Genomic DNA, 13,273 nt, shown 5'->3' with positions numbered 1-13,273 from the left:
AGAAACTCGGAAAGGGTGCTAGAAAAGGAAAGGACCTGATAGCAAATTGAATATCCTGAAAATTGTACACTGTTAGATGTTAGGATACAAGTTAAGTTATGTCCGCACGAATTTGTTACTACTTTTCAAGTGCATTGAAAGTATTTTTAATGAAAAAGTTCCTTATACTCTCATTCAGAATAGATACATCCCCTATCCTATAAAGTCGTAGGCTGTTAGACGTTAGCGTACAAGTTAGGTTATGTCGGCACGAATTGAACCGTGCCATTTGTTATTTCTTTTCGAGTGCATAGAATAGCATTTTAAATGAAAGAGATGATTCATATTCATTTTTTATTAACTTCTGGCATCTTACAATTTAACACAAAAGAAAACCAAAAGAAACAACAACAAGCCTTTAAGGACTGTTATAGCTTTATTTTTGGTTCTACCAATCGCCACGCGCAGCGTTGCGGAAAATTTAACGTTTAACGTGCGTTCACGATCTTACTGAACATTTCTTTATTCGAGTTAACACGAGTTAACAGTTAACAAACATTGTGAATACCCTTTTTTTTTACTTAGGAATGTTCAGTTTCTGAAAATTTTAGCCCTATGAAGCAATTACAATAATCGATACATTTTTATGGTTTATTATTAATGCTTGATACTTTGCACAATGCTAAAACATCTACCTTATGATAAACTAAATACTTCGTCAGTGCTAAATAGTACTTTAGGCTGTATCTAAAAGTTATCCCAAGTGAATAAAATACTGCTCTAACTAAATGTGTAAATTAAATTGTCTTTTTTCCAAATGAAACGTTTTGTGATGATAAGTCAGAAATACAGAAATGTCAGATTATTTATTGTTAAAGTTTGTTGTTAAAAAAGTGATGAATTTTATATCTTTTGTATCTCACTGTAACCGGCCGTTTAGGGGTTGATCAAGTAATTTCGGCTTGGCCGTCGAGCTCATAAGAAGTGCCTCCACTCCACTCGGCACTTACAACATTCCCAACTTTCGTAAGAGTTTTCTCCCGTTTCCCTTTTCAGCCGAGGGGTTTATTACAATCCCTTTCCATTGGCAACACCTCACGGCTCTTTCTTGACACGGGTCGATTTACTCCTTTTCTAATAAATAAAAACAATCGGCCCTTTTTGCCCCGGAATATTGCTCCCTTGGAAAAGCCGGAATCAATTTCGCGAAGTGTGTGGAAAAAGGGTTAAAAGTCGCGTGTTGTGTTGGAGAAAACGGCTGTCAACACAAATCCACAGGAGACGAGCCGAAGATATTCGCCGACCTGGACTTTGATGCATGCCTGCAATACATCACCTGCTTCGTCAGACGGTTTCCTGCTCTTGACATATTATATTGTACTGCGGGCCAAGGGTGGCTGACGTCCGTCTTGATCTGGGAAATTGTCATTGTCGCTTCGGTCAGACCCCATATTTAAACAAAGGATGATTGAGCACTGAGTTATGCCTGCCGATTGTTTGTAAACGTTACACCGTGCACGGATGGGCTTGTTGGACGTGATGTAAAACCAATAAATTAAAGTAATTAAACCAAGTGATGATTCGTAATCAATACCAATTAATATTTATATACACTGATTCATAAATTTAACCCCCCACTCAATTTATTCAGTTTAAAAGTAAATCTATGAAAGTAAATATCTAAAAGTAAATCATCTTTCTACATTATTTACAGGTAATTAAGAGCTATCGTAATCCAAATAAACAGTAAATAATACTTTGTTTATTTAATTTGCATAATTTTGTACTGGGCAAAAAGTAGCATTATGCCCTTCATTCCGCTACGCCCAAAGATCTTTTTCAGTTAATTTTTTCCTTCGTTGATTTCATTTGGTGGTGTGGCAGTGTCAGTGTCATAACATTATTAGAGGAAGGATACAGCCAAGGCGAAATCGCCAGGAGACTAAGTGCAAATCACTTTATAATATGAAGGGCGTTTGAACCAGCCAGGCCTTCACACCAGAAGGTCGAGAGAGGGTCGACCAAAGTACTGATACTTGAATAGGAAGAATGGGTCAAAGGACCGCTAAAGGCAAACTCCTACTGGTATAATGACGGTTCCAAAACCGACAGGGCCTAGGTATGATGCAGTGTCCAAGTCTGAATCATAGTGATTGAACGCCAGGAAGAAAAATGACTAGGAATACATTCCCGTAAGGTAGCCAACTTGTCTGACAGTCAGGCAACACTAACCTCACGCGAGGTGAAGGCAAAGAGTGTTCGGAACTGCACGGAGGCCCTGGCGGAAGTCAGGGACACTAACGACCTGACCCTGGCATGAACCCTGAACGCTCAGAGCATAGGCAACAAAAAATTTGACGTATTTCCCAAAGAAGGAGCCGGACATGGACACTCTGACTTCTGAATCCTAATGTGGCTTAAAATCCTGCCACAAAAGAGCTCTTAAAATATTCTATTAATGAGTCTAATCCAGGGGGAACAATTACACAAGTATGAGGTACGCAAAGAGATTCAAAGGACCATCCACAAAAGAATTAAGGGAAGACCACATCCGAACCAGGATTCTGATTGGACTGCTACTTAAGAAGTGGATAGAAGTACAGACAGAAGAAACACTGTGCAGATACTGCCAGGAGAGGAGGAGACAGCAGAATTTTATGTTTCTGTGAAGGTCTATATTTTAAGGTTCTTGCAACTAGTACAAGAAAAACCGCAAGCAAGATCCTACACTGAGGAGCCGTTAGCAAAGCTACGGAGGTTGATTAACAAACCGAAGCTGGTCAGTGAGATATAAAAAACAAGGGAGTATTCGAGTCGAGGTGCAGAAAGTCATGTTCCACCTCTTTATCCCTATCCCTATCCACAGGTCGACGGACGAGAAAGACTTAGGTTCATTCATCCGTCATCAGGCTATACAAACCAACAGCATTACAGTAAAGGAGGTAAGCAATCTGATACAAGTCTAAAATGTTTCGGTTTCATATAGGACTGTACAAAGAACGCTCAAAGAAAATAACCTCAGTGCTCGGGAACCGGTTCGTGAACCTATTCTTACCACAGCTCAGAAAATGGCCAAATTTCAATTCTCAAGGGAACATTGGGAAATGTTCTACAGATGAGGTAAAATTTGGCTTCAAATCTTCAAACGGGCGTAATTGCATATGAACAGGATCAGAAGAAACGTACACCCATGCTCAATGATTCCTCAGATAGCTTTGCACGGTGGGTCATTGATGTTCTGGGGTGGCGTTTCTTCGAACGTCCGCATCGAATTAGTTGTTGTTCGTCGAAGATCTCTAACTTCAAAAAGGTATTGCAAGACACAATCGAAAACCATGAAGTGCCCCCACATCGGTGAGAGATTCAAGCTAATGCAGGATAATTCCAAGCGGGCAAGGGCGAAGTTCAGATTTGAACCCAATCGAACAAATTTTGGTCTAACTTAAAAGACGAGCACGACGACGAAATCCGGTCGTAACACCCAAGAAGGGTTGAAAACGGCTGTTCACGATGAATGGAAAAAATTTCTCAGGATTTTACCAGAAATCTTTTCCAGGGCATGCAAAAGCGTTTATCGGACGTGATTACTGTCAAAGGCAGAAAACTCGGTATTAAAGGGGGCAAAATATTTTTTAAACATTTTTATTTATTTTATTTTACTTTGTTCTTTACTCAACAATCTTTTTACAATTAGATAATAAAACGTTATTCCTTATTTTTTTATTATTAAAACCAAACCTATTTTTGTTATGAAAATATGTGTAAACCTAAATACAATAAAATTTAAGGATGGTGCGTTTTGTTAATATGTTTGTGTAATATGTATTAACAGACCCAAAGACAATACAGAATACTCCAAACCAATTTCAACCCTCCTTGTTGTAAATTACGGATGGTTGAGTGAATTGGATGTTCTTCAGAAAGGACAAATCTGTTAGTACTCAAAACTAATTAATTATTTACAATTAAATTATTAACCGTTGGAATATAGCAGTTTTAGTCATTATTGTATCTCTCTACTGGAATACTGAAAATAAAGTAATACCAAGGAGATAGATTGCGTTAATATAGGTAAGGTCACGCAATGATTTTCCTTCTAAGGTGACAGTGTCGAGTCAGCAGACCTATCAGAATATCCGAGTTTTATTTCGGGTTCTCTACAGTAATCTGTATTAGGCTATTTTTCCAGGGTTTTTCCATTTCGGACATTTCGTTAGAGTAGGTTTGGGCGCCAGAAATCTTCATAGTAGCACCGCCCATCCTCAGCTTTACCTGTTCATTACTATGGCGTCGTGTTGTTTTTTAGTAGCCTATGAGTACTTGATTTAGCTTTTTCTAGGAGTTTTTTGTAGAGTTCAAAATTTACTTAAAAGTTCGAAAGCTGCAGTTGTTCTTCTCATGGCTCCACTGACGTATGCTAACCATTGAGTGAACAATAGTATCGTGATCGCCTCAACATGCTGTATATGGTCAATCAAGCCATATTAGCCATAAAACCTGACAATTTTTGATTACATTTCTCAGATATTATTCCAGAGCTAGTCATTTCTCCTGGCTGTGTTGGCAGTTTTTATGATTTTTATTATCTGAATGTGAGCATTGTGAGAAATTCACTCGTGGTCCGCGTGACCAATTAATATCTTTCAATTAATTAAGTTTTTTAGTTGAGATAAAAATGTCAGTGTCACGAGCGGGATTCGAACCCACGACCTTCGGCTAGATACGCCGCTGCTCTCGACTTGAGCTATCGTGACCTCGATCCACTCGGACACTAACTTCCCATCTCAACCTCACCTTTTCAATTTTCCCTCCTTTTCGCCATTTTTCAAATGTCGTGTAATCTATTTGATTCTCGGCGACAAATGAAATGGCCACGGAGAGCTTTAGTGAAATGTACTTCATTTTACCTTCTTAAATTCGCTAGTTTTCGTGGTCCGCTTGACCAAATATACCTTTCAATTAATTAAGGTTTTTATTTGAGATAAGCCGATAAGTTAACATACTAGGAAATTTATTAAACACAGTCAAAATTATGATTAAATCGATCTTCCCAGAAACTCGTCCTCAGCTCCTGGATGTGAGGTCAAAATGACTGTATTTTTTTCAGCACATCTTTAGTGCTCTTCATTTTCCCAGCCTCACATTATATTTTTCTAGCCGACCTCAATCGATCCTTATTGCTCTATTTTTTACATCCATTTGCTATTTGTATGTAATTTCACAATTAATTAAGGTTTTTAGTTGAGATAAAAAAGTCAGTGTCAGGAGCGGGATTCGAACTCACGATCTTCTGCTAGGTACGCCGCTGCTCTACCACTTGAGCTGTCGTGACCTCCATCCACTCGGACACTAACTTCCCATCTCAAGCCCACCTTTTGAATTTTCCCTCGGAGTGGTTTTTTAGTTAGTGGTTATTTACAGTTTTTTTTATCTCAACTAAAACCTTAATTAATTGAATGATATTAATTGGTCAAGTGGATCACGAAAACTAGTGAATTGTTTTCAATTTTAACAAGCTCAACGGTGAATGTACCCTTTTTATAGTTATTGCAGTTAAAGAGATAAAATTTACTAGTGAGCAATAAGTAATTATGTGGAGTCTAATCTACATGTTCAGTAAAATTCTAAAAAAACACATGACATATACCTTACTCACACTATGGAATAAAAAAATGAACCTGACAAAATAACAAATGTATAAAATTCCCCCCCCCCCAAAAAAAAATGAAGAAGTCTGACGACAAACGTAAGAAGGTTGTACTACTACTGACAACGCTGCATGGCTAAAAAGTGGACTTACATATTTGAAATGGATCAATCTGCATGTTCATCAATGAGCTACGACAACAGACGCAATTTATTCATATAATCAATCAATCGCACTTTGTTTAAAATGTATAATGCCCGATTAGAATATCTCTTATTAGGTGGTAGCTAGTACTTTGCCTCAATACGCCGCTGCTCTACCACTTGAGCTGTCCCATCTCGACCCCACCATTTTACTGCAAAAAGGAAGGAAATTTCGAAAGGTGGGGTTGAGATGGGAAGTTAGTGTCCGAGTGGATCGAAGTCACGATAGCTCAAGCGGTAGAGCAGCGGCGTATCTAGCCTAAAATCGTGGGTTCGAATCTCACTCATGACACTGACTTTTTGATCTCAACTAATAACCTTAATTAATTGTAAAAAATGACGTATATTATACGTATGTATTCACGTGTAATGAAACTAAAGATATTTATATGAAAGCGTTGATAAAAAAATTAAACGTTTCATATTTTAAATTTCAAATTACCAGGAAACATAACCGTTCTAAAGATAGAAATGGAGGTACTAGATAGCATTGTAATTTCAGTTCTTGCATAAGGAGACATGTTTCCAGGCTTTAATGTTACTATTGCTTAACATTTTTTAATGTTTTGTCTTCAAATGTGTAACTCAATAAACATATTTTATTAATTATAGTATAACATTGGCAAATTTTTGATATTACAATTATTGTGTTGTTATTTTATGTGATTGTTGTCTTTATTAGTTTTTAATATCATTAAATATGACAGCTTCATAGATTAAATATTAGATTTTTTCACTCACTCGAGAGAAATCAGGACATCTTTCAACCTGTAGGGTCTTTAATTTCCAATATAATACGATATGAGGCGTTGAGTAACAGCAATGATTTGTATTTTATGGTATTTTTTGTTCAATATTGTATAATTAATCATAGAAACCTTCAGTTTCTCTGAATGTCATATAGTAATAATTCATGCTTGTCTAATATTACGTACAATAACCTGTGGATAGATCCTTCTCAACATGAATATGCATGAACCATATTATTGGATTCTGTTAGAGGTTAGTAAGATGTAAGCTTCTCGACCGTTCGAAAGCTTCGCGCTCTTATTTTGAATTTGTATGCCAGTTTGAGACTGATTTTCTCAAAATCCTTTTTCAATTTATCCTGAGCCGAATTCAAATAATGAAAGCGGTTTTACATTGAACGTCAGTTGAGCTTGAGTTAAACCCTGTTTAGCTTTAAGCAACGTTCATTTCATAACATAAACTGTATGTGAAGTAGGCGTTATCTTGATTCAACTTTTGACCCATAAAATTTGAAAGCGTAATTAATTTTCCTTCTTGTTTTTTATATTGTGAATTTTGACGACTTTTGCTTTTCTCAACAGCAATAGGAATTTCGAACATTTCTAATTTTTACGCATTTTCATTTGGGTATTTATTAATATTCATCTATTCGCGGCCTCACCCTCTAAGAACGATGGTCCCTCTGAACTTTGTTAAATTTATGAACGCGGTTTTTGTAAACCAAGTACAACTCGTCAAGTTGCGTCATCATTATCATAAAATGGTCGTCCCTTCGAAATGTTTCAACGCTGTCTTGTCTGAACTTCGTTACTTTTATGAACGAGGTACCAGTAAACCAAGTTCAAATCATCAAGTCGAGTCAACATTAACATAAAACGGTCGTCTCCTCCAAATCATTCAATGCTCCATTCTCCTAACTTGGTTAACTAATGAACGCAGTTGTAAACCAAGTTCAAATCCTCAAATCACGTCATCATTATCATAAAATGGTCTTCTTTTCGAAATGATTCAACGCTGTCTAGTCTGAACTTCGTTACTTTTATGAACAAGGTTCCGGTAAACCAAGTTCATGTCGTCAAGTTGAGTCATCATTTAAATAAAACGGTTGTCTCCTTTAAATCATTCAACGCTCCCTTTTCTGAACTGGATACGTTTCTGAACGAGGTTCCTGTAAACCAAGTTTAGCTCATCAAGTCACTTCATCATTATCATAGAATGGTCGGCTCCTCCAAATCATTCAATGCTCCTTTCTCCAAACCTGGTTAAATTCATGAACGAGGTTCCTGTAAACCAAGTTTAGCTCATCAAGTCACTTCATCATTATCATACAACCGTCGTCTGCTCCAAATTATTCAACGATCTTTCCTCTGAACATGGTTAAATTCATGAACAAGGTTCCTATAAACCAAGTTTAGCTCTCCAAGTCACTTCATCATTATCATAGAATGGTCGGCTTCTCCAAATCATTCAATGCTCCTTTCTCCAAACTTGGTTAAATTTATGAACAAGGTTCCTTTAAACCAAGTTCAACTCTTTAAGTCGCTTCATCATTATCATAGAACGGTCGTCTTCTAGAAATCATTCAACGCACTTTTCTCTGATCCTTTTCCTTCTATCGAGACTTTTCGGCATGATTAAGCAGGAAATGAAAACGTTCATGGTATGCTGTGTAAAAATCAAATAGAAATAAAACGTCTGGAAAATGAAAGTATGTGCGTAATCCACCAGTCGAGCAGTAGTAGCAAAATGCTTACTGTACTAAATGTACTTGTTTATTTAAGAAATATATGATACTTAGTTAAGTTGGGTTTTATCAGAATTCCGTCCATCAAGTTGCATTTCTAAAACCTCTTTCCATCATGCAAATTGGTTTATTTTTAAGATATACAGGGTGATTCGCTACTCCCACGACAAAATTCGCCAACCCTTTCAGAGATATTCAACATTTCTTTTTTTTTATTCTATGGTTTTCGTCGTATATTTACTCTTATCTCTCTTGAACTTTTTTTTTTGGGGGGGGGGATCCGTTAATTTACTTTAAAAAGGCATACTTTTAGAATTTTCAGTGTAATTTTTGGTCAAAAACGAACAATACTTCTTTCAAAAACTGCTAAATTTAAATTGTAACAAAAGCTGAATTTAAATGCACAGGAGAGCGTTCGTTGTTTAATAAAGACTAAAAAAAGATTGTTAAATTTCCTTTAAGAAGGCGCCCTTCTAGAACTTTCAATTTAATTTCTAGTAAAAAAACAAGCACTAAATGTTTCAAAAATTGGTAAATTTAAAATTTAATGAAAAAACATAATGCATATTTGCACCTCGTTGGAAAAATAAAAACACAAAGTAGAGCTTGGCAACAAATTTCACAACTTCTTCGTTTTGTACACATTCTAGTGGCATACACTTTTCTTTAAATGTGTTAAAGCAAAATGCAGAAATTTTAAGCTAAATGGAAAAAAGTGGTGAAGTGTGAAAAAGGGGGATGAGGTTAATCTACTAATTCAACTTTTCGTTCTGGTCAAAATTTACTTCCCAGCTTTTACTTAATAAAAATATACAGAAAGGAAGAAAAATTCAACAAAACAACAATACAGATATAGTAAAACGCAACCCTAACCTAATAAAAAAAAATCGACGAAGTAATTTAAACGAAACACATAAAAAACAGACAATAAACATATACAGCAAATGTTGAAAAAATATCTATATTAAACATAGACAAAACAAAAAAAAGAACTATAGATATTCACTATTTTTCGTGGTCCGCTTGAAAAATGGCCAAAAGGAGGGAAAATTCAAAAGGTGGGGTTGAGATGGGAAGTTATTGCCCGAGCGGATTGAAGTCACGATAGCTCAAGTGGTAGAGTAGCAGCGTATCTGACCGAAGGTCGTGGGTTCGAATCCCGCTCGGGACACTGACTTTTTTATCTCAACCAAAAATGGCAAAAAGGAGGAAAAATTGAAAAGGTGGGGTTGAGATGGGAAGTTAGTGTCCGAGTGGATCGAGGTCACGATAGCTCAAGTGGTAGAGTAGCGGCGTATCTAGCTGAAGGCCGTGGGTTCGAATCCCGCTCGTAAGATTGACTTTTTATCTCAACTAAAAAACTTAATTAATTGAATAATATAGATATTGTAAAACCCAAATCAAACGTAATAAGAAAGAAAAAAAATCGAGGTAATAATCAAACAAAAAAAACAATACACATAGTAAACAGCCAAATTACGTTAAATTAAAAAAACACAAATGAAATAAAAATAAGGAGGTAGATAGATGATATATATATATATATATATATATATAGCTAGATAGATAGATGGTAGATAGATTGAGAGAGAGAAATGAGTAAGAGAAATAATAAGATAAAGAACAATGAGAGAAGCAATTGCAGAGAGAGAGAGAGAGAGAGAGAGAGAGAGAGAGAGAGAGAGAAAGAGATTGAGGACATAAATTGGTATGGCAGAAAGTAATGTAGATGTGATGGCAGAAAAAAGAGGGAGACAAAAGAAAGTGGAGTGAGAAATAGGAAAAAGAAACAAGGAAGATATAAAAATACGATAAGAAAGAGAATAAAGAAAGAAAGAAAGAGAGAGAGAGAGAGAAGAAGAGGAGTGAGAGGGGCAGGGAGATAAAGTGATGAGAAAGAAGAGAGTGAAAGGTAAAAAGGGAGGATGAGAGAGAAAGAAATTGTTTTTACCTTTCTATCGCTTTCTTTACCACTTTTCTTATTTATCCCTTTTTCTCCTTTCTCTTCTCTCTCACTTCTAATTAAAAAACGGAAGACCAAAATGCACATCGAGATATTGCAGCTGTAGGTTGATATGATGAAATGCTTATTAACCTTCAGCTACTTCCTGACTAAAGGAAAATACTTCAAAGTTCTAACGGTTTTTTAGAACGGTTTTGCATGATACAGAGAGAAAAACAAAATCTAATTAAATTTCAATCGACCGCCATGTCAAACATACAAATATATTCCAACCCCCGAGGTCCAAAACCCACCGACTACACGGACCGCCTTCTGCGGAGGGGGCGGAAACGGTGGCTCAGGCTGTCGGATAACCGTGGAAACCGCACGATGAACCACGCTTCAGTCAGCTGTTCGCCAGCCTCGCGAGAGCAACCCCTTTTTCACCCTTCGCGCCGGCACATCAACGTATTCCTGGCATCGCCCTACAGGCAAGAAAACCTTACCTAACGAATTATTAACTTATCTATAAATTAATTCCCCAACAAAAAAATGCTTTATCATTTATGTATCGTGTTCAAATAAGACATAAAATATTTAATATATATGCTAAATATAATTTTAAAAATAAAAGATTTTACAAAAATAAGGATTTTTTGTAGAAGGCTTATTATTTTAAAACCTTTAGCTATAACTTATATAAAGAAGAATTTATGATTTATTAATTGTCAGCATGTGGCTTTTTTTAAACAAATTTTTAAATTTTGTCGTGTATTTATTTATGATACAACGTAGTTAAAAGACACAAATCAAGTCAATTTTATGTAAAAATCATAGCTGGTAGAAGTAGTAGTTAGTATATAGCATATACTTTTTTCGATGTTTTTCAGATTTTCTCCTAATATCTATTAACATTTACAATCACAGTGTCATATTTGACAGCCCTGCCTATTTGGTAGAATCATTTTCAGTATCAACGAAACATATTCAATATAATAAATAATCTAGCATGTTTAGTATCTAATTTTTTTGTCATGAAAAGTCAATTTTCATATAATTTTGATTTATTTTCAGTAATCAATACGGTAACGCTACAAAACCACAGGCAGATATAATTTTTTAAATATTTTTTATTTTTTTCTTCCAAGCAGCAACTAATGTCAAAGGATATTTTTATTATATCAGCACGTTACAAACTTTAAGGATTATCCGGATTTAGTAACCCTCTCAAGTTGATAAATCTCGTGGGTCGTCTACCCTGAGAGAAATTGTGGCGATTCTTTTCTTCTACTCAATTACATCATAACATTTGCATTTTTCATTTTGACGAAATACCTAAAGATACAAACGTCACAGACGAAATTAAAATCTGAATGAAATGAATTGTCTATTTTCACAGCCAATAATATTTAGTATTTAATTTATGTATTTAGTTTTTATTTAAAAAAAGCTTCTACTTAATTCTTTGTTTAAGAAAAAAATACAAATTTTTGCTAATCTAAAATTATTTAAATGTCATGGAATAACATCTCTTGAAACAATCAAAACACAGCAATCAAACCTAACGATTTGATTTCTTTAAATTTTCACCTTTTATTTATGACACAAGATTCTACGGAAAAATTAATTTCACTATTTTTCGTGGTCCGCTTGAGAAATTAATATCATTCAATTAATAAGGTTTTTATATTGAGATAAAAATGTCAATGTCATGAGCGGGATTCGAACCCACGACCTTCGGCTTGATACGCAGCTACTCCACCATTGAGCTGTCGTGACTGCGATCCACTCGGGCACTAACTAAAAATGGCAAAAAGGAGGGAAAATTCAAAAGGTGGGGTTGAGATGGGAAGTTAATGCCCGAGGGGATCGAAGTCACGATAGCTCAAGTGGTAGAAAGCGGCGTATGAAGCCGAAGGTCGTGGGTTCGAATCAGGCTCGTGACACCGAATTTTTTATCTCAACTTAAAAGCCTTATTAATTCAATGAAAAATTAATTTAAAATTGAAAAAGTTACAATGAGAAACAATTAAAAACTTTTGATCGGAAAAATAATAATAAAAAAAAGCAATAAGCAAACAATATTTTAACTTTTATTAACACTTTAAAAGACAGACAAAGTGTAATACTTATTGTTAATAAAACATTTAATGTCCGTTAAAAATTCATGAGGGGGAAAAGGGAGCATGTTCTTATTACGTTGAAGTTTCACATGTCACATATGTTGAGGAGGTTTCCCTCGGAAAAAGGCGAGAAACAATTTTTTTTATTATAAACACGGTTCTTTGCGCAATTTAATATCTGTATGGCAATAAATTTAAACCGCGAGCATTTATGTTTTTGACTGACTTTTAATAACATAAACGTAATAAAGAATACAAATGTTTTATTTTGGCGCTTTTCTTTCTACCTTTTTACAAACTATGACTGTTTGTTTATTATTAACTCAAAACGTAAGTGATATATAGTTTAACGCATACACTTTATAGTCAATATATAATATATATGCGTAATTGCATGTTATAATTTTTAAAATAATATTTTATGGATAAGAATTAACCTTTTCCAAAAAAGTGACAAAGTAAGTTTTAGAAAGATAAATTTTTCTTTAAAATACAACCCTTCAAATGAACAGGGTGAAATTTTGCGAGTCGGTTTTTAAGGGATTAGGCAGCGCTGGGATTATCCTGGAAAAAAGGAATATTTTAGGAAACTTTTATTATAACTTAAATTTATTCAAGTTTTTTATATTATCTTTCAGAAAATGTTAAGAGAATTAATTGAGAAATATAATTTGTATGACTGTATATCAGAGCATGTATCAAGGCTGGAAGTTTGAAATGTTAATTTTGAAAAGAAAATGAATTTATTTTTAATACATTTGCTATTGGATATAACATTTTATCGTGCAGGCAGATGAAAAGAGAATGACAGTGAGAAAAAGTGGAAGAGCAAAGTAAGAAGAGGAAAATGAAATAGAAAGAAAAAGTGATAAAAAGCAAAAAGCC

At 35.0% G+C, this 13,273-nt stretch overlaps 1 protein-coding gene across 1 annotated transcript in view; it reads left to right on the top strand.

Moving 5' to 3' along the window:
- Nucleotides 1-10,654: 10,654 nt before the first annotated feature.
- Nucleotides 10,655-13,273, top strand: part of LOC106673990 (glutamate receptor ionotropic, kainate 2-like) — a 282,478-nt gene continuing 279,859 nt past the window's right edge. Inside the window, exon 1 of the mRNA XM_024229005.1 lies at nt 10,655-10,756. The gene's annotated coding sequence lies outside the window, so the exon portion shown is untranslated. The remainder of the gene's footprint in view (nt 10,757-13,273) is intronic.

This window comes from Cimex lectularius, unplaced genomic scaffold, assembly GCF_000648675.2.
Source record: "Cimex lectularius strain Harlan isolate CLEC.00 unplaced genomic scaffold, Clec_2.1 scaffold231, whole genome shotgun sequence".
In the NCBI taxonomy this organism is placed as follows: Eukaryota; Metazoa; Arthropoda; class Insecta; order Hemiptera; family Cimicidae; genus Cimex; species Cimex lectularius.
This window is presented reverse-complemented; position numbering and strand designations above follow the sequence as displayed.